The sequence below is a fragment of the Aethalodelphis obliquidens genome, unplaced genomic scaffold (assembly GCF_003676395.1).
Source record: "Aethalodelphis obliquidens isolate GAN/ISIS:26980383/991018 unplaced genomic scaffold, ASM367639v1 scaffold4, whole genome shotgun sequence".
Lineage (NCBI taxonomy): Eukaryota > Metazoa > Chordata > Mammalia > Artiodactyla > Delphinidae > Aethalodelphis > Aethalodelphis obliquidens.
In genome coordinates, this window is record NW_020837948.1 from 35189491 (window position 1) to 35215754 (window position 26264).

Sequence of the window (26264 nt, forward strand, 5' to 3'; positions counted from 1 at the left end):
TTCATTTTCCTTTGTATATGTATACATGACCTCTTAATAATCAACCTTAAACACACAACAGAAATGCTACCTTGCATGTCAATCTTTAATAACAATTTTACTGTGTGTAATAATTCTGGCTCACCATTTCTTTGCAAAGCCTTCCTATTAATTCAGGAAATATTTTAAGTGCTGTGTTATATTCCTTTCTCTGATAAATGATATAGGATATTTCAGGTCACCCATTTTAACTGAAGACAATAAAACCATAAACTTAAATATCTTACTGCTGTTTCCAATATAATTTAAGCTTTCCCTCCCCAAAATAAAAATTTCCTTTTTTCTACTTCACAAATATTACATTTTCCATCATACCAAAGAAAAGTGCCCCTTGATAAGCCTGATGACTTTTATCATATTTATTACGCTCAATGGGAAAAATTACTCAGGAATGACCCTTTCCTTAGGAAGTGACTTAACATCTCAATACCCTCCTCATTTCCTACACATATGATTTCAAGATCCTAAATGAAAAGAAAAACATCCTTCATATTTTATTACACTTAAAAATATATGTGTATTTGAGGATATTTTTCCTTTATTCCTTGGTCTGGGCATCTGCTTCCAAACATATCCTAAGATTTTCTCTGTAATTCAGTATGTCTCATTTCATAAGAAAGAATTCTTCATTTGGGACTGGTTCCTCAGTGCATCTTGTTATCTACAAGTGTAAAGTGCTGCTTCTTTTAAATAAGAAGCTCTCTGAGAAAATTAAAGATAAGGCTGAGATAGGGACTAGGATAATAAAGGCAGTATCTCCGCCTCATAAAGGACCTCACCACTTCCCTAGGAATTCTGGAAACAAGAGTATAAAATAGTTTTGTAAGGAACCAGGTTTTTCTGATTTGCCTAGAATGAGGCATAACACCATCCCTGAATATAAGGCTAGTATAGAACACACATATTTTACATTTGAATATACACTCTGTGAGATTGGTGGCTTTGTCTTTATTATTATATATACCACTGAATCTGCAATACCTAAAAGCTGCTTGTCACATAGTAAATCCCTATAAAATCTGACAAATTAATGAAAATTACATCAATTATTGGCCAGTTATGGGTCAATTATTTACTCTTAGGTCAGAGAAATGTGAATATAAAATAGTGTGTATCTGTTAAACATATATGTTTATTTTTGAGCTCTCTATTCTGTTCCATTGGTCTACATGTCTCATTTTATGCCAGTACCTTGATGTTTTAATACTGTAGCTCTGCAATATTTTTTTTTTTTTTTTTTGTGGTATGCGGTCCTCTCACTGTTGTGGCCTCTCCCATTGCGGAGCACAGGCTCCAGATGCGCAGGCTCAGCGGCCATGGCTCACGGGCGTAGCTGCTCCATGGCATGTGGGATCTTCCCGGACCGGGGCACGAACCCGTGTCCCCTGCATCGGCAGGCAGACTCTCAACCACTGTGCCACCAGGGAAGCCCTGCAATATCTTTTGAAATCAGGAAGTGTGGTGCCTCCAGTTTTGTTCTTTTTTTCTCAATATTGCTTTGATATTTGGGGTCTTTTGTGGTTCCATATGAATTTTAGGATTATTTTATCTATTTTTACAAAATATGCCATTGAGATTTTGATGGAGACTGCACTAAATCTGTAGATCACTTTAGATAATATAGGCATTTTAACAATATGAAGTTTTTCAATCCATGAGAATTGGATGTCTTTCTATTTATTTGTGTTTAATTTCTTTCATCAAGATTTTGTAGTTTTCAGTGTACAAATCTTTCACCTCCTTGGTTAAGTTTATTCCTAAGTATTTCATTCTTTGATGCTGTTGTAAATGGGATTGTTTTTTAAATTTCCTTTCTACATAATTAGTTGTTAGTGTACAGAAAAGCAAATGATTTTGCATGTTGTTTATGTAATCTGCAACTTTTGTTTATTTGTTCTAACAGCATTTTAGTGAAGTATGTAGAATTTCTATTGATACATATAAGGTCATGTCATCTGCAAACATATTTCTTTCTTTCTGCTTTGGATATCTTTTATTATTTTTTCTTGCCTAATTGCTCTGGCTAAAACTTCAAACATTATTTTGAATAGAAGTGCTAAGAGTGGGGAATTCCCTGGTGGTCAGGTATTAGGACTTGGCACTTCCACTGCTGGGGCCTGGGTTCAATTCCTGGTAGGAGAACTAAGATCCTGCAAACCACAAGGTGCAGCCAAAAAAAAAGGAATAAAAATAGGTAAGAGTGGGCATCCTTGCCTTCTTCCTGATATTAGAGGAAAACCTTTTAGCTTTTCACTATTGAGTATGCTGTTAACTGTAGGCTTATATTAAATTTATTATGTTGAGATAATTTCCTTCTATTCCTAGTTTGTTGAGAGTTGTCTCATGAAAGGGTGTTGAAATTTGTCATATACGTTTTCTGCATCTATTGAGATGATGTGATTTTTATCCTTCATTTTATCAATGTGATGTATCACACTGATTTACTTGCTAATGTTGTACCATCCTTGATCCCAGTTATATATTCTACTTGATCATGGTGTATGATCCTGTTAATGTGGTTCACTTCTAATATATAACACAATGTATCTCTCTATTTAAATGGATTGGATTTTATTTCACTTCTTTAATCAGTGTTTTGTAGTTTTGTATTTTTTGTGTGTGCTGGTCTCAGCCTACTGATAACCCATGTGTGGTTGGACTGACTCTTGTGGTTCTTGTCTTTCTCTATTCTTTTTTTTCTTTTATTAAAGTATAGTTGATTTACAATGTTGTGATAGTTGCAGGTGCACAGCAAAGTGATTCAGTTTTTTATATATATATATATATGTATGTATATATATATATGTATGTATATATATGTATGTATATATATATAACTGATTCAGTTATATCTATAGTTATATTTATATCTATATATAATATACTTTTTCAGATTCTTTTCCTTTATAGGTTATTATAAGATATTGAATATAGTTCCCTGTGCTATACAGTAGGTCCTTGTTGCTTATCTACTTTATATATAATAGTGTGTATATTAATCCCAAACTCCTAATTTGTCCTTTGGTGACAATAAGTTTGTTTTCTATGTCTGTGAAGTGTTTTGTAGTTTTAATCATATAGTTGCTGAACACATTTTCTTAGATGTATACTGAATTATTTCATGATTTTATTGCTGTTGTATATGATATGTTTTTCTTAGTTTCATTTCCAATTGCTCCTTACTAGTTTGTAGAAATATAGTTGCTTTTTAATATTTTATCCTAAGGTTTTGCTGGACTCGCTGACTAGTTCTAGTAGCTTTTTGTGGATTCTTTAAAATTTTCTGCATAACAATCATGTTTGGGCTTCCCTGGTCGTGCAGTGGTTGAGAGTCTACCTGCCGATGCAGGCGACACGGGTTCGTGCCCTGGTCTGGGAAGATCCCACATACTGCGGAGCGGCTAGGCCCGTGAGCCATGGTCACTGAGCCTGCGCATCCGGAGCCTGTGCTCCACAACGGGAGAGGCCACAACAGTGAGAGGCCTGCGTACCGCAAAAAAACCAAACCAAACCAAACAAAAAAACAAACAAACAAACAAAACAAAAAAACCCAATCATGTTGTCTTTAAATGGAGATATTTCTATCTCCTTCTCTAGAAACTGTATGCCTTCTATTTATGTTACTTGACTTATAGCACTAGCTAGTAAATCTAGTACAGTGTTGAACAGGAGGGGCATGGGCAGATATCACTGTCTTCTTCCTAAAGTTTGTGGGAAAGCAATATTTCACAGTTAAATATAATGTTAAGTATAATGTTAGCTGTAGGTGCAGGTACTTATTCAGTCTGAAGAAGTTTCCCTCAATTCCTAATTTGACTCTGTTCCTCTTGTGCTTTGCCTTAGGTGAGCCAGTGCCTGTATCTGATTGCTCTTTGGAAGGACATATTTCATCTTAGGTTTCATGATACTTGGTTGCCCTGTAACCTCAGTTATTTAATAAATTTAAGAAAGTTATAATCTGGGTTTTTCTTATTGTTACATTGCAAGTGGTGCCTTTTTCAGTTCTACTTTCAGCTGAATGAAGAGTATGTATTTCTCTTAAGAAGAAGTCCATATTCTAAAATGGTTTACCGTGCTGCATGCTTCCTGTACTTTTACCTTTTGTAATTCCCACACATAGGTTCTTTGCTCATATTAATATTACATAAATTCCCCTCAAATTCCATTCTCTTATGGCCCAAGAGTTTGAGCTGACTGTGATACATACCCCAAATCTGAGCCCACATTTCCACATAAAATTCACCAATATAAATTCTCCCTCCAATATAAGCATACATTTCATTTTCACCTGCCAGTCTACTTTGACCACCAAAATTTGGATTTGGAATCTCTCTCGTGTTCCTGTAGCACAATAGCATCATTCCTCTACTCTTTTAACTTAAATAATTCTCCCCACTCACTGACAAGCACTGAAGACCACGATTCTCTTTTTCAATGTTTGATATCAGCACGCTTCATAACAGCCAAAAGAAAGATGGAAACCACCCAGATGTCCATCGACTGATAAATGAATAAACAAAATCTGGTACATCAATACAATGAAATATTATTTAGCCATATAAAGAAAGTAAGTACTAATATATGCTCCAACATGGATGAACCTTGGAAAAATTATGCTAAGTGAAAGAAGCCAGGCATAAGAGGTCACATATTATAGGATTTCATTTATATGAAATATTCAGAATAAGCAAAAATCTTCAGAGACAGAAAGCAGATTAGTGTTGCCAAAGACTGGGAGAGGTGAGAATGAAGAGTATTTGCTTATAGGTACAGCGTATTCTTTTGGAGTAATGGAAATATCTAAAACTAGATAGGAGTGATAGTTGCACAATATTGTGAATGTAATTAACATTACTGAACGCTATACTTTAATATAGTTAAAATGGTAAATTTTATAGTATATGTATTTTACCATAATTGAATGTAATGTTTCATATATATCTATATCTATCCATCTGTAGATATATATATATAGAGAGAGAGAGAGAAAATGAGAGAGGAAATTTTATATGTGTCACTAAGGTCCACTTTTCATTGGAACTGTCTTCGTCCTATCTTTTTATTTTATGAAATCTTATTTAGATGGCATAGTACTGGTATAAAGGAAAATGGGCTGATTTTTAGTTTCTATCAGTCCTCTATTAAAAAACAGAGAACATAAACTTCAGAAATTAATCTTTGGCAAATGTGACAACTCATATAACTAATTTTAGTAAAAGAGAACTATCCCTTTAAAATATGTATTTTGACTTGAATTTCATTCTATCATTTGGGATAAAAGTACATTATGATGTTTTTGTGAATATTTCTGAAGCATATATGGATTAAAACAATGCTATAGCATTATGTATGTTGGCGATAAACAACACTTTATGTCTGGCTGTATATTTCTTCTGTTTCCAGAAGGATGGAACAATGAGCCATGCTGGGAGGTAATAGGTAATAGTCCCTACCTACACAGAAGTGTTCACATATTATACAAACCAGCCAGAGACAGATTGCAGTAATAAATCTCAATATAAGTATTTCTTTCTTTGGCTTAGAGTTTTTGTAACCATTTCACTAACACTTTCTTCAGAACGTTTCCTCATTTCTCTCTCCTGCACACTAATATAACACTGTTTCATCTTTTTTTTCTCTAAAAGATGTTTTTATGTTGTTCATGATGAAAGTTCAGGAAAGATTATTTGGGAAAATTGCTTATTTAAAAAACTTGACCTTTCTTCTCTTAAATTCCTACTTGATTATGGCATTTTCAATTTGATTTCTCATAAGTTAATTGATTTGATGAAGGCTTGAATTTGTTTTGATATAATGGGGGCACTTAGGTTGCATATGCACCAAATGTTTTCTCCTTCTTAGGTATTTAGCATTTCTTTTTAAAGTTAGAAAAGTGATTCAATATTACTAAATGGCATACGTTTTTCTAAGAGATATTGCAATAACTTAGATATAAATCTTATCTTGCTATATTCATAAACTAATAGCAAAAAATTATCATTTAGTTCATATTAGAAGTAGAGAGTCTGAAGTCCATATTTTGGATGGGAGAAGATTGTATGTGGGTAAGGGTATACCAGTGAATTCTAGGAAAGAGAGAAAAGGTCATCTATGAGAAGCAGTGCTTTGAGATTATGATTTAAGTGGAAGAAGCAGAATAAAATATATATCACTTATTTTCATGAGCTGAAAGGGGTATACATAGAAATGAAACAAAATAATATTCAATTTTGTGTTTAATACGAGAAGCATCTTTGATGTGTAATTGTCTACATGAAGGTGATGAGAGGATAGGGTGGGGAGTGTCAGGTATACAACTCTAACGTTTGGGAGCTTTGCCCTGCTGCTATGATTTGGATTAATCCGTAATCATGCGGACTGGAATGTCCTCTTCCTTTTCCTCAACTTCTGCCTTTCTCTCTTTCTTCTCCTCCTTGTTCCTGCACATGTGTTTGTAATGAAGAAGCTGCAGCAGAATTGGCATTTGTGGTTCCAAATACCACAAATGGTGAAATGTGACCAAGAATGCTTGGAACCCCTGAGCCACTCAACGTGCTTAGTGCTGGAAGATATTGTGGAGGGATTCTGTTCTGTATAGTTAAAGATGGAGAACAAAAATAAGCATAAACGTTTGTAAGTTTAAAATTGCTTTCTCATTACAGCCTATACTATAAAGAAACAATTCATTTTAAAGAGAATTTTCAGGCAGATTCTCTATTGCTGAAAAATACAGCAGACTGAATATTTCTCTACTACTCATTTACAATGTGATGAGCATTTATATTTTGGGCAGAATACTCAGGGATTTATTTCATGTAAATCCAGGTAATCTCCCTTAAATGTTATTTGTCTACACAGGGAGAATGAAGTTATATATTTCTTAATAGCTAAATACTTCTTAGCCTTTAGCGAGAACTATTTTTTTGTGCTAAAACATATTTAAGCTAAAGACATGTCAGTGTCGGTACCTTCAAACCTCTGAAATCTTTAAAGAAAATTAATTTTACTAAGTCCTTTTCCTTTTACTAGTTTAAATTTTTCTTTTCATATTCAAGACATTTCATTGCCATGAATTATGACTTTGATGAAAGAACAGGAATTTTCAATGTGTGTAACTCATCTTTTCAGGTAAACACAAATCCAGAACTCTTGAAGGATTTTTAACCAGGGAAGTGACTTGAATTTTAAAAGATTAACCTAGTAGTGGTAGAAGAGATAGTATAGGATCAAAAATGTGGAATAAAGAAAAATGTGTATAAAGCAGGAAAGGAAATTATTAATAATTGTTTGAATTTATAAATAATCTTTGTGTTGAGTTATATTAGGAAGTATTTATGACAGATAATAAAACTTAAGGTATATAGCTAAAGTTGTATTTAGAGGATTATGTTTAGCTTCAAATGTATATATCATATAAAGGAAACTAAGAATTCAATTTAGTAAGTTCAAGAAAGTTAGCAGAGTAAACCCTCCAAAATAAGAAGAAAATATTAAGGTAAAAAGAAAAAGTTAAATATGTAATACATTTTTAAAATAAAGTAAAAATTAAATTATTTTAGGCCACCTCTGGTAACACTGCTCAAAAAAGTATACAAAGAAACAACATAAGGATTATAAATTGGGATATAGCTATAAACTCAATAGTAGTTAATAAAAGTCACACTATGAAAAACTTCAACCTAATATATGTTTAACTTAGATGAAAAGGAAAATTACAAAAGGAATCAGATTAACAAAGAGAGATTATAAATCAGAAAACACAGAGGAAAAGCATTTATGATGTTGTTGCATGAATCTAGGTAATACATGGGCAGTACATGAAGAAATCGTATCCATCTCAAAAAGGAAAACAGTTCAGAATGGAAGACACTTCAAGAAATATTTAGCAGATAAGTGACCAATTGTGACCAATTGGTCATGTGGAATAAGACAAAAATAAAAGGTGACTTTCACATTTCTAGCTTTTGGGATTTTGATATGTGGATAGTAGTTTAAAAATTGAAATAGGTTATACAGTAAGAGGAATACGATTGTGGTGTTATCATTCTTGTTTAGTGAGAAAGATGGAAGTAGAGTAGGGAGTAGGGAAGGTTGTGTGGTCTTCATAAAACAATTTTGAAGATTAAAGCAAACTATTAAACTCTTTTTTTTTTGTTTTTTGCAGTATGAGGGCCTCTCACTGCTGTGGCCTCTCCCGCTGCAGAGCACAGGCTCCGGACGCGCAGGCCCAGCGGCCATGGCTCACGGGCCCAGCCGCTCTGTGGCACACGGGATCTTCCCAGTCCGGGGCACAAACCCACACCCCCTGCATCGGCAGGCGGACTCTCAACCACTGCGCCACCAGGGAAGCCCTATTAAACTATTTCTTAACTGCTCTGTATCTATTTCCTTCCTTTCCAAATAACAGCCAAATGCTTCTCCAGATAATCACTGTCGCCATGTTGGTAGCAGCAATGCTGTTGGGGTGTTATTGACTTCACCTCAGGCATCAGAAGTCTTCCTTGCTTGCAAATGTTTAAATAATGTGCACCGACTCAGGCTTAAGCCAATCTGGGATGACATCTTACTGTCCTCCCAATGAATAAAATGTTTATATTATTAGTCCAATCAAGGTGAATAACATTTTTTCCATGATTGTAGGAGGAATTGTTCTCTCCAATAGACGTGCACAAGGAAGATGTAGCTCTTGTTATCGTCAGCAGCCATCTTATGATCATGCAACACGATAAAATCAATACATGAGAACGGGCAGAGTTGAGAAAATTGCTAACAACTGATCTAGTTCTTTGATTTAACTGGCCTGAAGCCTAAGCCACTGCTAGACTTTAAGTCATGAGTCAATTAATCCATGATATTGTTCAAGGAAGCTAAATTTTGCTTCTTGTTGCTAAAAGTGTATAAGCTTGAGTCTACTCCACTACTCCACTCAGGCAAGTTATTTTTCTCATTTTTCATATGAAAACACCCTGTGCTATTTTACTCATCTGAATGGCTAATATAAGTAGAAGGATATTAAAATAAAATGTTTATCAGATTTATTATGGGTAAAGTGCACTGCAAATATGCTTGCGGGAAAAAATTTTAAAGTGCAAAGAATGATATGGGGACCCTGTTTTCATTTAGTGTTTTTAATTATTTTTAGCTTTTTTTATATGCTGTGTTTATTATATTCTAGAAATATGAAGGTATAGGAACAAAGTGTGCAGCATACTAACAGGAATATAAACCTTATTCATTTAAATGAAAAAGAAACATAACAGGGAGCATTGAACAGTTATAATTTACTTACTGACAGAAAACTAATAACAAGAAGCTTGTACTCATTCCAACAACATTTTCAGGTTTGGGAATTTCTCCGTTATGTGCAAGGAAGAAAGAATTAACTAGGCTGTTGACTTAATTGGAAATAGAGACAATTGGTTATCTTCTATGTTACAGAAGATCATTCTATCGTTTTATGAATTTAAGTGAATTTAAAATGGGTCGTCTTCTGTGGTGCTGAGTTATATTTTTCCTCAAATAAGGAATATTTCAATAATCATCATTTAGCAAATATTTTAATATGATATCCTTTGTCTGCATTTTAAGTTGTTAAGTGAATAGTTCTATTGCACAGCCTGTACTAGTACTAATAATGTAAAGTAACATTAAGTTTACTTTTTATATGGTTCCCAATTCTAATTGTGCTATCTTGACTTTATGACAGTAAAATAATATGATTAATAATATGATTATGATTAACATAGTTACAAAAATTTGAACAAATTAGAATTGATTCTAGACATACCTGAAATGCCACACTTTTTTAACTCAATATATAAAAAAGTAATACATTAATTAATCTTTCAAATGATTCTTGAGTTGCTTCCAATTGAAAACACTATTTGGGGCACAGATGGTATGTATATGGAATTTTAAGACATATTAACTTGGCCAAAGATCATAGTTTATTAGCAATTAAAATGTCAAGTGGAGGGTTTACATGAACATTTATAGTTTATTCATTGGATAAAGTATAGTCATAGTAAACAAACTAATTTTCATTTGTTCTATCTTTGTAACAAGATTAAAACATATATCGAACAAATTCAGAAGACATTACTAAATATTAATATATATATATACATATTGATTGGTTAAATCTTTGAAAGTAAGAGTATGCACACATAACACACAGAATCCCAAAATATGTGAAGTAAAAACTAATAGAATTGAAAGGATAAATAGACAATTTAAAGGTAATATCACTTATATGTAGAATCTAAAATATGACACAAATGAACTTATCTACAAAACAGAAACAGACTCACAGATACAGAGAACAGACTTGTGGTTGCCAAGGGGGAGGGGGGTGAGGAGGGATGGATTGGGAGTTTAGGGTTAGCAGATGCAAGCTAGTATATATAGAATGGATAAACAACAAGGTCCTACTGTATAGCACAGGGAACTATATTCAATATCCAGGAATAAACCATAATGGAAAAGAACATGAAAAAGAATGTATGTATATGTATAACTGAATCACTTTGCTGTACAAGCAGAAACTAATACAACATTGCAAATCAACTGTACTTCAATAAAATAAAAATTAAAAAAATAAAGATAAGTCAAAAGTTTCAATAAATCACTTTTAATAATTGATAGCAACCTAAACATCCATCAACAGATGAATGGCTAAAGAAGATGTGTTATATATACACAATGGAATATTACTCAGCCATAAAAAGGTATGAAATTGGGTCATTTGTAAAGACGTGGATGGATCTAGAGACTGTCATACAGAGTGAAGTAAGTCAGAAAGAGAAAAACAAATATCATATATTAATGCATATATGTGGAACCTAGAAAAATGGTACAGATGAACTGGTTTGCAGGGCAGAAATTGAGACACAGATGTAGAGAACAAACGTATGGACACCAAGGGGGGAAAGTGCTAGAGGTGGTGGTGGTGTGATGAATTGCGAGATTGGGATTGACATGTATATACTAATATGTATAAAATGGATAACTAATAAGAGCCTGCTGTATAAAAAATAAAATAAAATTCAAAAAAACTCCAATAAAATAAAAAAATAACAATAATAGTCAAAAGTTTCAATAAATCACTTTTAATAATTGATAGCCACCTAAATATTCATCAATAGATGAATGGATAAAGAAGATGTGTTAGGGCTTCCCTGGTGGCGCAGTGGTTGAGAGTCCGCCTGACGATACAGGGGACATGGGTTTGTGCCCTGGTCCAGGAAGATACCACATGCCGCAGAGCGGCTAGGCCCGTGAGCCATGGCCGCTGAGCCTGCACGTCCAGAGCCTGTGCTCTGCAATGGGAGAGGCCACAACAGTGAGAGGCCCGTGTACTGCAAAAAAAAAAAAAAAAAAAAAATGATGTGTTAAATATACACAATGGAATATTACTCAGCCATAAAAAGGAATGAAATTGGGTCATTTGTAGAGACATGGATGGACCTAGAGTCTTTCATACTGAATGAAGTAAGTCAGAAAGAGAAAAACAAATATTGTATATTAACGCATATATGTGGAATCTAGAAAAATGGTACAGATAAACCTATTTGCAGTGCAGGAATAGAGACACAGACATAGAGAACGGACATATGGACATGCGGTGGGGGGGAAGGGGGTGTGATGAATTGGGAGATTAGGATTGACATATATACACTACGATGTGTTAAGCAGATAGCTAGTGGGAACCTGTTGTATAGCGCAGGGAGCTCAGCTCTGTGCTCTGTGACAACCTAGATGGGTGGGATGGGGGGCGGGGGGTGGGAGGGAGGTCCAAGAAGCTGGGAATATATGTATACGTATAGCTGATTCACTTCGTTGTACAGCAGAAGCTAACACAACATTGTAAAGCAACTATACCCCAATAAAAAAATAACTGTTAGAACAATTATAAAATCAACAAGAATATAGTAGATTTGAATAAACTATCAACCACACTGATCTAACTACAGAATGCTCCACTCAACAACAAATGACTACACATCCTTCACACACACAGGTGGAATGTTCTCTAGGAGAGATAATGCACTACTCCATAAAACAAATCTCAATAATTTAAACAGAATTGTAATTACATAAAGAAATTTCCTGGATCCCACAAAATTAAATTAGAAATAAGGCAGCCAAAGTATAAATTGCAAGGGGAATTAGAAAAATTTCAAACTGAAAGAAAACAAAAACATGACGTACTAAAATTTATGGGATGCAACTAGAGCAAAGCACAGATGGACATTTATAGCTTTAAATGAATATGTCAGTTAAAAAAAGGTCTAAAATCAATTACCTAAACTCCCATCTTAAGAAACTAGAAAAAGAAGAGCAAATTAATCCCAAAGCAAGTAGAATAAAAGAGGTAATAAAGACTAGAGAAGGTATTAATACAATGAAAAACAGAATAACATTAGAAAACTTTAATGTAATGAAATTTGGTTCTCTGAAAGATTGATAAAGTTGGTCACTTTTGTTAGACTGATGAATATAAAACAGAGTGAAGACATAAATCACCAAAATAAAAAATAAAAAAGAGGACACTATTATTCATTCCATTGAAACTAAAATGATCATGAGAATAACATAACCTTTATGCCAACAAATTAGGTAACAGATAAAAATGGATAGACATCTAGTGTGAAACAGAAATTGCCAAAATTACACAAGAAAATTAAAAAACCTGAAACCCTATAACAAATGAAATTAGTAATTAAATATTGGATTAGTAATTTAAAATCTTCCTTCAAAGAAAAGCCCAGATCCAAATAGCTACAGTGGAGAATTCCATTAAATATTTAAAAGATAAAATTTTTCAGAAAACAGAGTACACTTCTTCATTCAGTGAAGCCAGTATGACCCTGATAACCAAAGCCAGACCAAAACATAACAAGAAACCTGCAGATCAATATCCCTCATACACATTAATACAAAAATCCGCACACACACACAGAAAACAAATTAAACCAAGCAATATGTAAAAAAGAATTATACACTATGATCAAGAGGGATTCATCTTAGGAATGAAAGGTTGGTTTAAAATCTAAGAATCAATTAATATACCATATTAACAGAATAAAGGTATAAAAAATACATTGTCATCCTGAGATGAAGGGAAAGCATATAGTAAAATCCAACCCATTGATTTAAAAATTCTTAACAACTAGAAACAGATGGGTGTTTCCTCAACCTGTTGAGGATAACTACAAAAAACCTACAACTGACATGGAATTTAGTGATGGAAACTGAAAGTTTTTGTCCTAAAATAAAGAAGGCAAGGATGTCTACTTTTGGCACTTCTATCCAACATTATATTTTTGGATATTCTAGCTCTAATGAAACAAAAATAAAAAAGAAGAGAAAGGAAGGGAAAGGGAGGAGCAGGGAGGGAAGGGAAAGGAAAAAACAGGTATCCATGTTAGAAAGGAAGAAGTAAAACTTTCTTATTCACAGATGACATGATTCTGTATGTATAATCTCAAGGAATCCATTAAAAAAAGAAACTGTTGGATACAAGATGGATATACAAAGATTAATTGTACATCTGTATGCAATCAATTAGCGATCCAAAATAAAATTAACAAAGCAATTCCATTTATAATAGCACAAAAATAATACTTAGGAATGCTTTAACAAAGGAAGTGCAAGATATGTGCTGAAACCTACAGATTATCGTTGAGAGAAATTATTGAATATCTAAATAAAAGGTAACAATTACATATTAATAGATGGAAGACTCAGTGTTGTCAAGACGGTCACTATTCCAAACTGATCTATAAATTCAACACAATTCCTGTTAAAATACCAACAGCCTTTTTATTTTGCAGAAATTGATATGATGATTTAAAATGTACAGGGAAATTCAAAGACTTAGGATAGTCCAAATAATTTTGAAAAAGAGGAACAAATTTGGAGGACTTAAGCCTATTTCAAAACTTACTATAAAGTCATAGTAATCAAGAGTGTGTTATTGGCACAAGGATAGGCTTATAGATGAATAGAACATTTTGACATTGGTGCTAAGACAATTCAAGAGGAAATGGTTTTTTCCAGCCAATGATTCTGAAATAATTAGATATCCACATTAAAAAAATACTTAGATCCTTGCCAAAAAATTAACTCAAAATATATCACAGACCTAGATTTAAGAGCTAAAACTGTAAATTTACACTACAACAGAGAAAAATCTTCATGATCTAGGTTTGGACTAAAAATATAGAAATAACACCAAAAGTCTATTTCATAAACTGGGTTTAATAAAAGTTTAAAACTTTGTTACTTCAAAAAACAAATTTATGAAAATAGAGAACAAGTCACAGACTGGGAAGAATGTTTGTAAATCCTATGTGTGATAAAGGACTTTTATCTGTAATATACAAAGGACATTTACACCTGAATAATAAAAAGACAATCAACCCAATTAAAATTTGGCCAAAGATTTGAATAGAAATTTCACTAAGGACATAAGAATTACTAATAAGCACATGAAACGATGCTTAACTTAGTGAAATGCAAATTAAAACCAAAATGAGATACCACTACACAAACACTAGAATGACTATACTCAAAAAGACAAAAAATACCACATTTGCTCCATATGGAAAAAATATACTCAACATTGTTGGTAAAAATATAAAATGGTATAGGCACTTTAAAAATTAATCTGGGAGTTAATGTGGCAATTTCTTAAAAGTTAGACATAAATCAACCACATGACCCAGCAATTCCATTCTTACATAGTCTCCAAGAAAAATGACAACAAATATCCATATAAAGATTTGTATCAGAATTTTTATAGTAACATTATTTGAAATAGACAGTGGAAATAATGTAAATATTCATAAATAATAATGGATAAACAAAATATTTGTACAATGTATATATGTAGTTAGTAATAAAAAGGAATAAAATAGTAATACATATTACTGTATATGCTGCAACATGGATTAACCTCAAAAATATTATGCTGAATGCAAAAGATGACATATTGTATGATTCCACTTATGTGTAATGTTCAGAACAAGTCTATTCATAGAGACAGAAAGCATGGCATTGGTCCTCTGTGGCTGGAGGTGAGAGGAGAGTGGCTGCAAATGGGCACAAGGTTTCTTCTGAGGTGCTGAAAATGTTCTAAATTGGATTGTGGTAATAGCTGCACAACCCTATAAATTTACTGAAAATCATTAAATTGTGCACTTGCAATGGTGAATTTTATGGTATGTAAATTATACCTCAATAAAACTGTTAAAAAAATGGGGGGATTAAACTTAATGGACTGCCCTTCAGTAGACAGAAGAACTAGGTAAAACGATTAATTAATGGGAGATTTTAGTTCTCAAGCTCTTTGCTAACTTTACTCTCCCCTAAATGAAAAATCACTCTGTAGATTTTTTCATTTTAAATATAGAACAATTAAAATTTGAATATAAAAACTTACATCCATTAGTTTCTGGTATGATTTATTTTAAAAATTCATTGGCATAGAAAATATCAGGTACACTATTGCAGAGCTTCAAGTAAGTTAGCCTAAAGATAAATTATCACATAAGGGAATTTTTGTTTGAATAATTTTCAAAAATTAAAGGGATAAAGGCATTCAGTGTTAAACGTTAATGAATTCAGATAATTCTGACAATTTACATTACTGCTTACAGTCTACTGCATTATTCTGTCCTTTCTTATCAGACCAAGATGGTGAAAAGAGAATATAAGTCATATGATGCATAAAAACATAGAGACACAATTAATAGAATTAGTCACTCTCTTTTCTCAATTCACTGTTACAAAAATGTTTGAAAATGTATTAACCAGGAAATTGCAATAGTTTAGTCAGATCTTTATCATAGAGTATATTAAATGAATTTTTATTCTTTTAAGTAAATTAATATTACTGCAGTTCCTTCATAGTTTAGGACCATGATACTAATTTATAACCACTTAGGACATATCCTTAAAGGGCCTTTCCAATAGTGTTTGCTTTGTTTTGAGATTTCTGCCTTTCTTTGATTGTTGGCCAAGTTTAGGATTAGATGAGATAAAGGATTGGCAAACTTTTCTGATGAAAGGCCAGACAACAAATGCTTTTGGCTCGTGAGCCACACGATCTCTGAAGCAACTACTTAACTCTGTCATTGGTCATGGGCAATACATAAATGTATGGCTATGGGTGTGCTCCAATAAAGTTTTATTTACAAGAACAGGTGGTAGAGAAAGTTTGGCCTGTGAGCTGTAGATCTGATTAAAAACATTGGATTAGATTTAAAAAACAGTCAGTGAGTGAAGAAACATTAACGAACCAAAGGGTTGTCCTTTAATGCCAAACCATGGCAAAGTAATACCTTACCCTGATTGTTATTGTTGCCCTAAACTACCAATTTTTGAAAAACATAAATATCAGTTAAATAATGTAAATTACTTAGCAAACTTGGAGCATTTGAGAAGCACATTCCAGCTCTGAAAGAAAAAGGAGAACAAAATGTACCTTACAGAAATGCTGAGGGAAAGACATCCTTAATGCTCCTTCAGAGGGTGTAATGGAGTTAAGATCATTGACTGTAGGAAACCATCTAGCTGCTATTATTGCTACTTTCCCTATTACTAATGGGTTAGAAAATTCAATTCTTGAAAGGACCCAATAAACAAAACATGGATCTCACCAGAACTTGTGCTTGGAAAGGAGGACAAAATTATCTCTGTTTTGCAGATGATATGATCCTGTATGTAGAAATCCCTAAAGACTTCATGATAAAACTGTTAGAAGTAAAAGGCAAATTTAGTGATGGTTAGTTCACATGTCAGTTTGACTTGGCCATGGGGTGCCCAGACATTCAGTCAAACTTTATTCTAGTGCATCTGTGAGGATGTTTCTGGATGGGATTAACATTTGTTTCAGTAGACTAAGTAGAGCAGATTGCCTTCCCTAAAGTTGGTGGTCCTCATCCAATCAACTGAAGACCTGAATACAACAAAAAGGCTGAGAAAGAGGGAATACCTGCCTGCCTGACCATATGAGTTGGGAAATTAATCTTCTCCTGACCTTGGACTAGAACTTGAACCGTGGGCTCTCCTGGGTCTGAAGCCATTGGACTCAAGCTAGAACTACACTACCCAATATTCTGGGTCCCAGCTTTCTGACTGCCCATCTTGGGAATTTTCAGCTTCCGTAACTACATGAGCCAATTCCTTATAACAAATCTCTCTGTATAGATACAGATATAGATATCCTATTGGTTCTCTCTCTCTGGAGAATCCTAATAGCATGAATCTCTTGCATTTCTGCATATCTTCTAAGCAGCACCACTGAAAGCTTTTGTTCAGAGCTTTCTTTTTTCAAAGTCTAAAAACAACATGAAAGACACAGACAGTGCCTCTACCTGGGATGACAGAGGAAAGGTTTGTTTACTGTCTAGCATAATATAATTGCTCCAGTATAATAAGGATAGTTTACCCAGCTACAGGATAAAGAGCAGGTTTGTTTGCAGATCTGTATTAAAGATTCAGGTTCCTTAAACTCAGGTCTCCTCTCCTGTAACACAATCCACTACATGTACAGTATTCATCTGATGATCACAGGATCATCACATCATCTTGTGGGAATGAAGGCCCAGGAAACCAGTCTAAGAAAAATGATGGTACTCTATTTCTATTTCTTATAAGTAATAAACTGGCCTTTGTCTCTGACTCAGGGGTCTCCTGCATTCTTCTAGCATCCACGACATTGTGGAAGGCTAACTGGTTAGTTTAAAAGTGGTATAAAAATCTCAAATGCATAATAGTTCTTGATATGACCTACGCTTTATAGTTCTTATAGTTGAGCACAGCCCATCACTTTATGCTATTGTAGATATATTTAAGCTAAATTCCCAAAATAACAATAAACAGAAACTTAATATCATGTTTCCTGAAAATGATGAAGATGTCTAATTTGAACTAGATAATGGTCCCATAGAATGCATTCTTAAGGAAGTGTGCAAGGTATAATTTTTATACCGCACTTGTTAAACACATTAAAATATTTTAAATAAAATACAATTAGAGAAGCCAAATGAAATTTCCCCCATGACAGAAGTTGAACATAGAGATTTAGAATAGTTATCATACACTTGGATAAAATGTTTACCTTTTCTTTCACAGTTGGGAAATGATCATGGTAAAACTTCCATGCAATGTTCCTCCACATATGAAATATTGGTTACTTTTTTCTGTAGAGAGTTCCATTGCTCTCTTGTGCCTGACAGTGTTCCTTTAATTTGATAAATGTGTTTGTTTTCAATGCAAAATAGTTAAAATAACCTGAAATTGTTTATCCTCCTGATGTGTTCTGAATTTACAGAGGCTTCTAAGAATATTGCTTCAGGCTGGGAACATTATTAATATTTCAGTGGAACTGAAGATGTCAAAATATAGGGGAAAATGCCTGTCAGATATGTAGAATAAATGAATGGAACTATTACAATTGAAAATTATAATGTATCCTTCTAAACAGATTTGTTCTATTTTGGAGACCTTACTGGGGAATGGAGATGGCAGGGCTACAAGTTTGGGAAATGACAGTGAATTAAAGTTATGAAATGCATTCAATAACATCTGGTGAAGAGGAAGATTATTGAACTTGAAAAGATAAATACTAGTACCCATTATCATATTGTAAATTATGGCTGGTAGAGGAAAAATGGTGAGTCTATTTTGAATTTCATGTTGCACAGAAGAGAATTTAACCTTATAGTCAAGCAGAAAGAAGAAGAAGAAATTTATGTTTTATAAAATGAGAGTTCTATCACATAGTAATTCATCTCTGAATTCGACATTTGTTTAGCACCTACTTTGTGTCAGCCACAAATGGATTATGGAGAGTGATTAGGGACAGTTATTAACATTAGGGATACAAAGGAGAATAGGACAAGGATATAAGCAGTGTCTGAAAGATAGGTAAGTTAACAATTCAGGATCCTCCATGTGTTAAGTACTAGACAAGATTAAACTTACATTGCTAAGAAGCCACAACAAAGGAGGCTCTGACCCAGACTGAGGTCACAGGGATCTTCTGAACTGGGCTTTAAGGGCAAGTAGGGCTCATATGAGCGTAATATAGTAGAGGAGAGTGGCAAATGTGTAGGCAGAGAAAAGAGTAAAAACAACCCAAACTGAGATCTGTACATAGTTCATTGTGATAACACTACAGAGCACAAATGGCAATAAAATAAACCTCGATCCGGGCTTCCCTGGTGGTGCAGTGGTTGAGAGTCCACCTGCCAATGCAAGGGACATGGGTTCGTGCCCCAGTCCGGGAAGATCCCACATGCCACGGAGCGGCTGGGCCCATGAGCCATGGCCGCTGGGCCTGCGCATCGGAAGCCTGTGCTCCACAACGGGAGAGGCCACAAGAGTGAGAGGCCCGCGTACCACAAAAACAAAAATAAAAAATAAAAAAATAAACCTTGATCCAAACCTTGCTTTTGACTCTGAATAAGTTACTCAGCTTTATCTGGTGTCCCATGTTCTCGTCTGAAAAATCATGTGGGTAAATCAGTTCTTTAGCATTTTTTCTCAACTCCAATTATTTGTGATTCTATGGATTTAAAGAAATGTTCTCTTGGAACTCTACTATGGCCTAAAGTCTACCCCTAAAATGCTAATATTTTATTGCTATCTTTGAAGTTAATAAACCTGTACGAAGTTTTAAGGCTGGTGAAGATAATCTTGTCAGCTTTCCTATATCTTCATTGATTTTCTCCTCGAAGTCAAGAACCATTTTATGAAGCCTCATTTGGATATACCTACTAAAAGTGGGACCTCCAAATCCTTAACCCTTTCATTCTTTCCTTCCTACCAAAAAGTTCTATTTTATTGCCCATATTCTCACATCTGTAGTAAGTACTATGGGAAATTAATTCATAATCAACAATTAACTATATCAATTATATTAAAGAGGATTCCTTTTCTAACTGTATTTTGCAAGAGATTCCTGGAATGAACCATGGTTTAATCCAGGCCGATATATTGCTAATAGTGGAGTGAGATCACAATAACACGTGGTGAGAAAGATTTAAAATGTGGGAGACTTTAAATGGCTCCTGTTAAACATACTGTGAAAACATCCTCCTATCTACCTACACATACGGCAAGTTCTGATGTCCTTAACATTGGAAAGGTGCAGACAACTCTGTGTGGTCTGAGTTCAAACCCAAGAATAAGAGAGTAAAATAGGCCAAAGAATCGTATAGATTCTTAGTTTCTTCCTCTTTTAGAATGTGAAACCTAATTATCTTTACTTATGTTGTAGTAATCAAGTGAAGAAATATATCTGAAAGCTGACTATTAATCTATAGAAAAGTATAAATATAATAGATTTTTAAAAATTTCAGGTAATAACATGCAAATATATCAGATAATTTTAAAAAACATTGTATGAAGGACTATGGCTGAGACACTATTATCCTTTTCCTCAACTGAAGAATTCTTGGAAGAAGTGTGCTTTGAATGGTGAGAGGGCTATAACCTAGTTGAGGGAAGAGGAATCGGTCAGATTCTGTCAAAAGGACAGGAACAGGTGAAAAAAGATGAGTTGGGAGGAGTTTATCTAAAGAAAAATAAACACCCTGCCCACTGAGCAGTAGAACGTACAGGAAGTGGTGGAAAGGGGGGAGGGGGCTGGGGTTATAACACTGGTGGACAGACAGAGGATTTGAAGGCCATGTGGGACAGTCAAGTGAGATTATTTGGAGGGGAAGGTGATTAGCTATTGAAAAGAGATACATGAGTTGATGAACTAGTATTTTTTTTAGCTACCAGATTTTTAAGTGAGATTGCTGTAAATAATGAAATTAATATGAATATGTCAACCACATTCAATTTCTTCCAGAAGATCAGGTGTGACATCATACTGATGATCTCCTTCAAGATCCATTTGAAATTCTTGACGTACCCATTCAGGACATACAAATATTCACAAAGGAGCTAACAAAAAGGGAATGGACCATTGCCCCACACATACTACAAAGCCTCAATTAATTACTGAAAATTATTTGGTAACCTGAAAGCCATTCCATCTCTGATGCTGTCAGGACATCCATTTACCATTTCAAAACCCACAACATTAATATAAGCCCAACATCTTTTATGCCTTTTTGTGTTCTGCAAGCAATAAATCCCTCATTTACAAATTTTACTTACGCCCATTTATACTGATTCACAATTCCACCCACGTTGAACGGGACTCTTACAAAAAAGGCTATGGAATCTGTGCAAATTGCTATACAATGGGCACTCTCATTAATGCCCACAATAAACTCCTTCATTGCAGAGGATTTAGCAACATCCTCTCAGGCATCTTGGAGTGTCTGGATCCCTCATGAAGACCATTAGTGGTACACTGGATTCCAATGCAGGAAATTGCCTTCCTCAGCTTCCACTATGCCATTAATGGAGGCAACTGCTGATCACATACTCTGATCTCCTGAAAACAGAGTCTCTCATAGTCCCTGAGCCTGTAACCCTCTATACCCAGATGCCCATTGTGCCTTGGTTCATGCAAGCAGCACCTTGCAAGCTTGGTCCAACCATAGAAGCCTTCTTGCCTAAATGAAAAGTATACCCGTCTATGGGTATAGAGTCAAATCTAGTCCCTCTAGTGTATCATACCCATAGGAGGAGGTAGCTTTTCCTGTTCTCGATCCCTTGACAAATGCCATGATGCTGGAGGAGGTCATCCCTCTCTTGGACCCCTTGGCTACCTGGGGAGCCCTTTGTGAACATCAGAGGGAAATTTTATATTTATGGATGGTAGTGTCATCATTACATGTGATGGGACTTTCTAGAAAGCTGCTGCTTTCCCTTCCTTAACTGGGATGCCCCTGATAAAGGATGAGGCCAAAGGGGTAGCACAATTAACTAAACTTCAAGCAGTTATCTTAGGACAGATTCCCTGGAAAACAACAGCCACTCTCTGAACATTTTTACAGACTTGTGGGCCATTGCCCATCTGATCTGGCCAATGGAAGCAACAGTAATTTCATATCCAAGGTTTCCTCCTTTAGGATAAAAGGTCTGGAGTCTCTTGCCTCACAGATTTTGAAAGTATAAGTCAAAGTCACACATGTCTCTACACACATTAAATTCACAAGTCCTCACCAAGATGCTCCTTATCCCTTTCAGGATCTAATGATAGTGACCAAAGCACTCATTTCACTTCCTAAGAAACACAATTCTGGGCTTTTGAACAGCTATTTAGTGGAACTTCTGCCTCCCTTATCAATCTGAGGCTACAGACCTCAAAGAGTTAGGTAAGCCACGTGACTTATCCAAACAAGTTCAAATGAAAATAAATGAAACACACATTTCAGTCATCAGTCAAACATCAGGGGTGAAATGCAGTGAAGGGTTTGACTGCACACCAAACCACATCTCTTTGCCCTTCCCCTTCTTCGTATCTGGGTATGCTGATAAGGAACCCAGATGCTCCCTCCTTTGGTGTTGGTGGAACTTCAAGCCATGCAAGCTCTGGCCCTTGTGAAAGAACTCTTAACTCCCACTGCTAAGCACCATAAAACACCAAGCCAGTCACCCTACCTAGATACTCTGGACAGCAATTGTCCCTATCTGCACATTTTTGGACCTGTTTGGGAAACTTCCTTGCCCTCTCCTCGAAGAGCTTTATTACATGAGTAATAAACCTTTTCATATATTCTTGTTGCATGTGTAGTATCATCAGTCTGGATATCTGAATCAAATTTTGGGTCAGGTGGCCCAACTCCCCTCCATGGAATGACTGCAACAGCTTACCTGCAATTTTCAGCCTTCCTTGCAATGAGATGGTCCCATATGACTATGTTTGAAACAAGGTGATTTGTGGAACTTGAAATCTAAGCAGCTAGCAGCTGGCATGTCTCTTCCACACTTCACTTTCCCCTGCTATACAATCATGGGGCTGTGTTTTACAGTTGGTTTAGCCAGATATAAGACTTTGGAGACACCTAATCTGCATCAGACCATGAAGAATAAAAAATAAACTTTTATAGTTAAGCCATAGTTGTCCATTAGAACAACTAGATAAATTACCCTAATACACAAGGTGATGATGTTTGTTGACCTCTGGATTCATCCAGATGATATTCTCGCATATTGCATGTTTGACCCAACCTGAATGTTATCCCAGCCCTCTGTGTAGTCTGAGCAGATCGTCACTTTGCTCTATGCCAGAAGAAATTTCTTGAAGTCCTTCTGTTAGCAGCCACTGTGTGTAAATTTCCTTCCTGAGTTCCTTCTGTTTCAGAAATAGAGAAGCATAATAGTTTTGTAGCTTTGGGGAATGAAAAATAATATCTGGTAGCTCAGATCCAGCACTTTGTGGTGGTGTGACCTGAGTGACCTTAGATAAAGGTGGTAATACAAGGTTTTACATATATATGTATGCTTATGAAATAATGTAGGTTGTATCTATGAGATATATGAGATAATATGTATAAGTAATATAAGTTATATATACAGAGTTCTATATGAGATCGATATTTATGGAAAGGGGCCTGTGCTCATTTCAAGAACGCTGACATTGTATTTCCTCCCATTATTATTGTTGCTATCATTGTTATTTTTCCTTGTCCTTAATTAATCCCTAATCCAGTAATACCTTAGAAATAAAAAATGTATTTGATAAACCAAATAATTTCCTCAGGAGGCCTTGACTGAATTGGATTTGGCTTTATCCAGCTAGGATAGAGACAGAATCGAGGACAAGGAAGTTTGTTCTTAACATCTTTATTGGAGTATAATTGCTTTACAATGGTGTGTTTTGATTTGGATTTCTTGCCTTGTGGACAAGGGCACAGTCAACCTGAATTCAACATGATAGGACTTGGTATGTCAGGTGGAAGTGGGGACAGAATGCTGCAAAAATATCTAAGGGGCTCAGATGAGGAAGTATTAGAAGGATAATATTTTTTATCACCTATGCTATAATTTACATTGATATTTTAGCCTTTACTGGCTTTTTTCATTTGTTTCTTATGATTCTCTGAAGTATTTATTATTATTATTATTATTATTGTAATTGACCTCTGTTTATTGGAATGCCAAATGAAGCTCAGACAGTTTATATGACTTGGATAATATTCCTCAGTAAAATATGGAGCTGGGTCTTCTGACTTCCTGTCATTCTGTCCTCTTTGGGGAAAAAATAATCTAAAATATTTTGCTCGTGTGCTGTGTGTAACATATAGGAGATATATCAATTTTATCTAGAAATGTACAATTTTCCATAGAAAAGTACAATACTTCCTCCTATTGCTCCTTTGTCTGCAACAGAATGGTAAGTAGATAGTAAAATCAGCATGTAAGCCTCGGATTGGAAATAGCAGGCTAACAGTCAAATTTCATTAGAGGATATAGAAAGAGAGGATACAAGGAAGAAGGAACCAATGACTTGTAACTGTAAATGTTTAACATATACAGATCACTCTGTTTTTGTTTTAAAATGAAGGGTATTTCTATTTTATTTTTCAGAAAGATGACTCAAGTTCTGCAGTGCAGGAAGATTTCTGTATTATTTGAGGTAATAAGAGATGGGACTTGCTTTGTGTGTGCTGTGAGGCACTGCATGTGTAGTCACTTATTATTCCATCAGACATGAAATGTCCGGGCACAGTGACATGCTGGAGGCCAACAAGGCATTGGTTTTCATTTATAAGGACAATTAACACAATGAGTTTCCCTCTAGCCTGTTGTGTTGATAAATTAAGTAGCTCCTCTCCTGCTACAGACAAGTAATATTGGGTAGCATCATAAGCTTAATGTTAAAACCAGTCTACTCAGCTAGACGTCACTTTTCCATTTCTTCCTTTTAATATCCTCATTAACAGTGAAAACACATCTTCATGTAGAGATTCCTTGCTGATGAAAACACAAAGATTTCCATTAACTAAAGCAAAATAAATGCTAAGTAACTTATCACCAGGATACTCTGAAACTATTCTGTCGACTCCTTCTTAATGGAAGTTTTCAGTGATATAAATGAGAAAGCAGAAGCAAGTAGTCATTTAAAATTACCAGCCTTGGGGGAGGAGGGGTGCTTAAATGTGTGATCTGAAGATGCCCTTTATCTTCTGAAGCAGCATGAGGACTTCAGTAGTATTATCTTTCATAGTCCACATAGAACGGTAGATCAGGTGGTGGGACAGAAAAACTGAATCTATAATGAGCATCTCATATATATTTGGCTACGAATCAGGCGACAGGCCTTAAAGGTGAAGTTGAGTCTATAATAATAATGTGAGTAAAGTCTGTCACTATCGTCAGAACAACCAGTTCACTTAAATGACCGTTCTTAGCTTTAATATTATAAGATGAGGACTGTGGTTGATGGAAGAATAATACTTGTCTTAAGTGGAAACTTACTCAGCACGAGCCATGCAGAAACATTACTCATGTTGCTAGGTCTCTTGATTTCTCTAAATAAATCACAAATATATAATTTATGCAAAATCTTCCCAGCTAAGACATTTATGATGGGAAAGAAAGAAAGAAGGAAGGGAGGGAGGGAGGGAATAAATTCTTGTCCAGTTTTGGATTCTAAGCTTCTATTTTGCCACCTCTGAGCAGGTTAGTGCCCTAGATTTTTATTTTTCCAAATAAAACACATATGTTTTCACCAGTAATATACTCTCAAAGGTTTCTGAGAGGTAGTAAAGAGATAATTTTCTGAGTAGCAAATTTGGAATGCATATGTTGAAAATCTATGTGAGGGAATAAGTTGCTCAGTTGACAGTTAAACTATGTACATTGCAGAGAATCATTCATTACCTCTACCTGGTGGAACATGTAGAAAAACTCCCTTGAGGTGATTTAACTTTTACTCTGGATATAAAATGCTCTAAAAATAAATTTAACTACCAATGATGGCACCTAGCCATAAAACAAAATTTAAGTAAGAAAGTGTATAGCAGAATGAATCTGTGAATTTTTCTATTTGTGAATGGCTCTGAATATACACATCATGAATGTCACTAATATGATCAGATCTCTTTTTTAAACATTTTAAATTGGAGTATAGTTGATTTACAATGTTGTGTTAGTTTCTGCTGTACAGCAAAGTGAATCAGTTATACACATACATATATCCACTCTCTTCTAGACTCCATTCCCATATAGGTCATTACAGAGCACCAAATAGTGTTCCCTGTGCTATACAGTAGGTTCTTATTAGTTATCTTTTATATGTATTGATA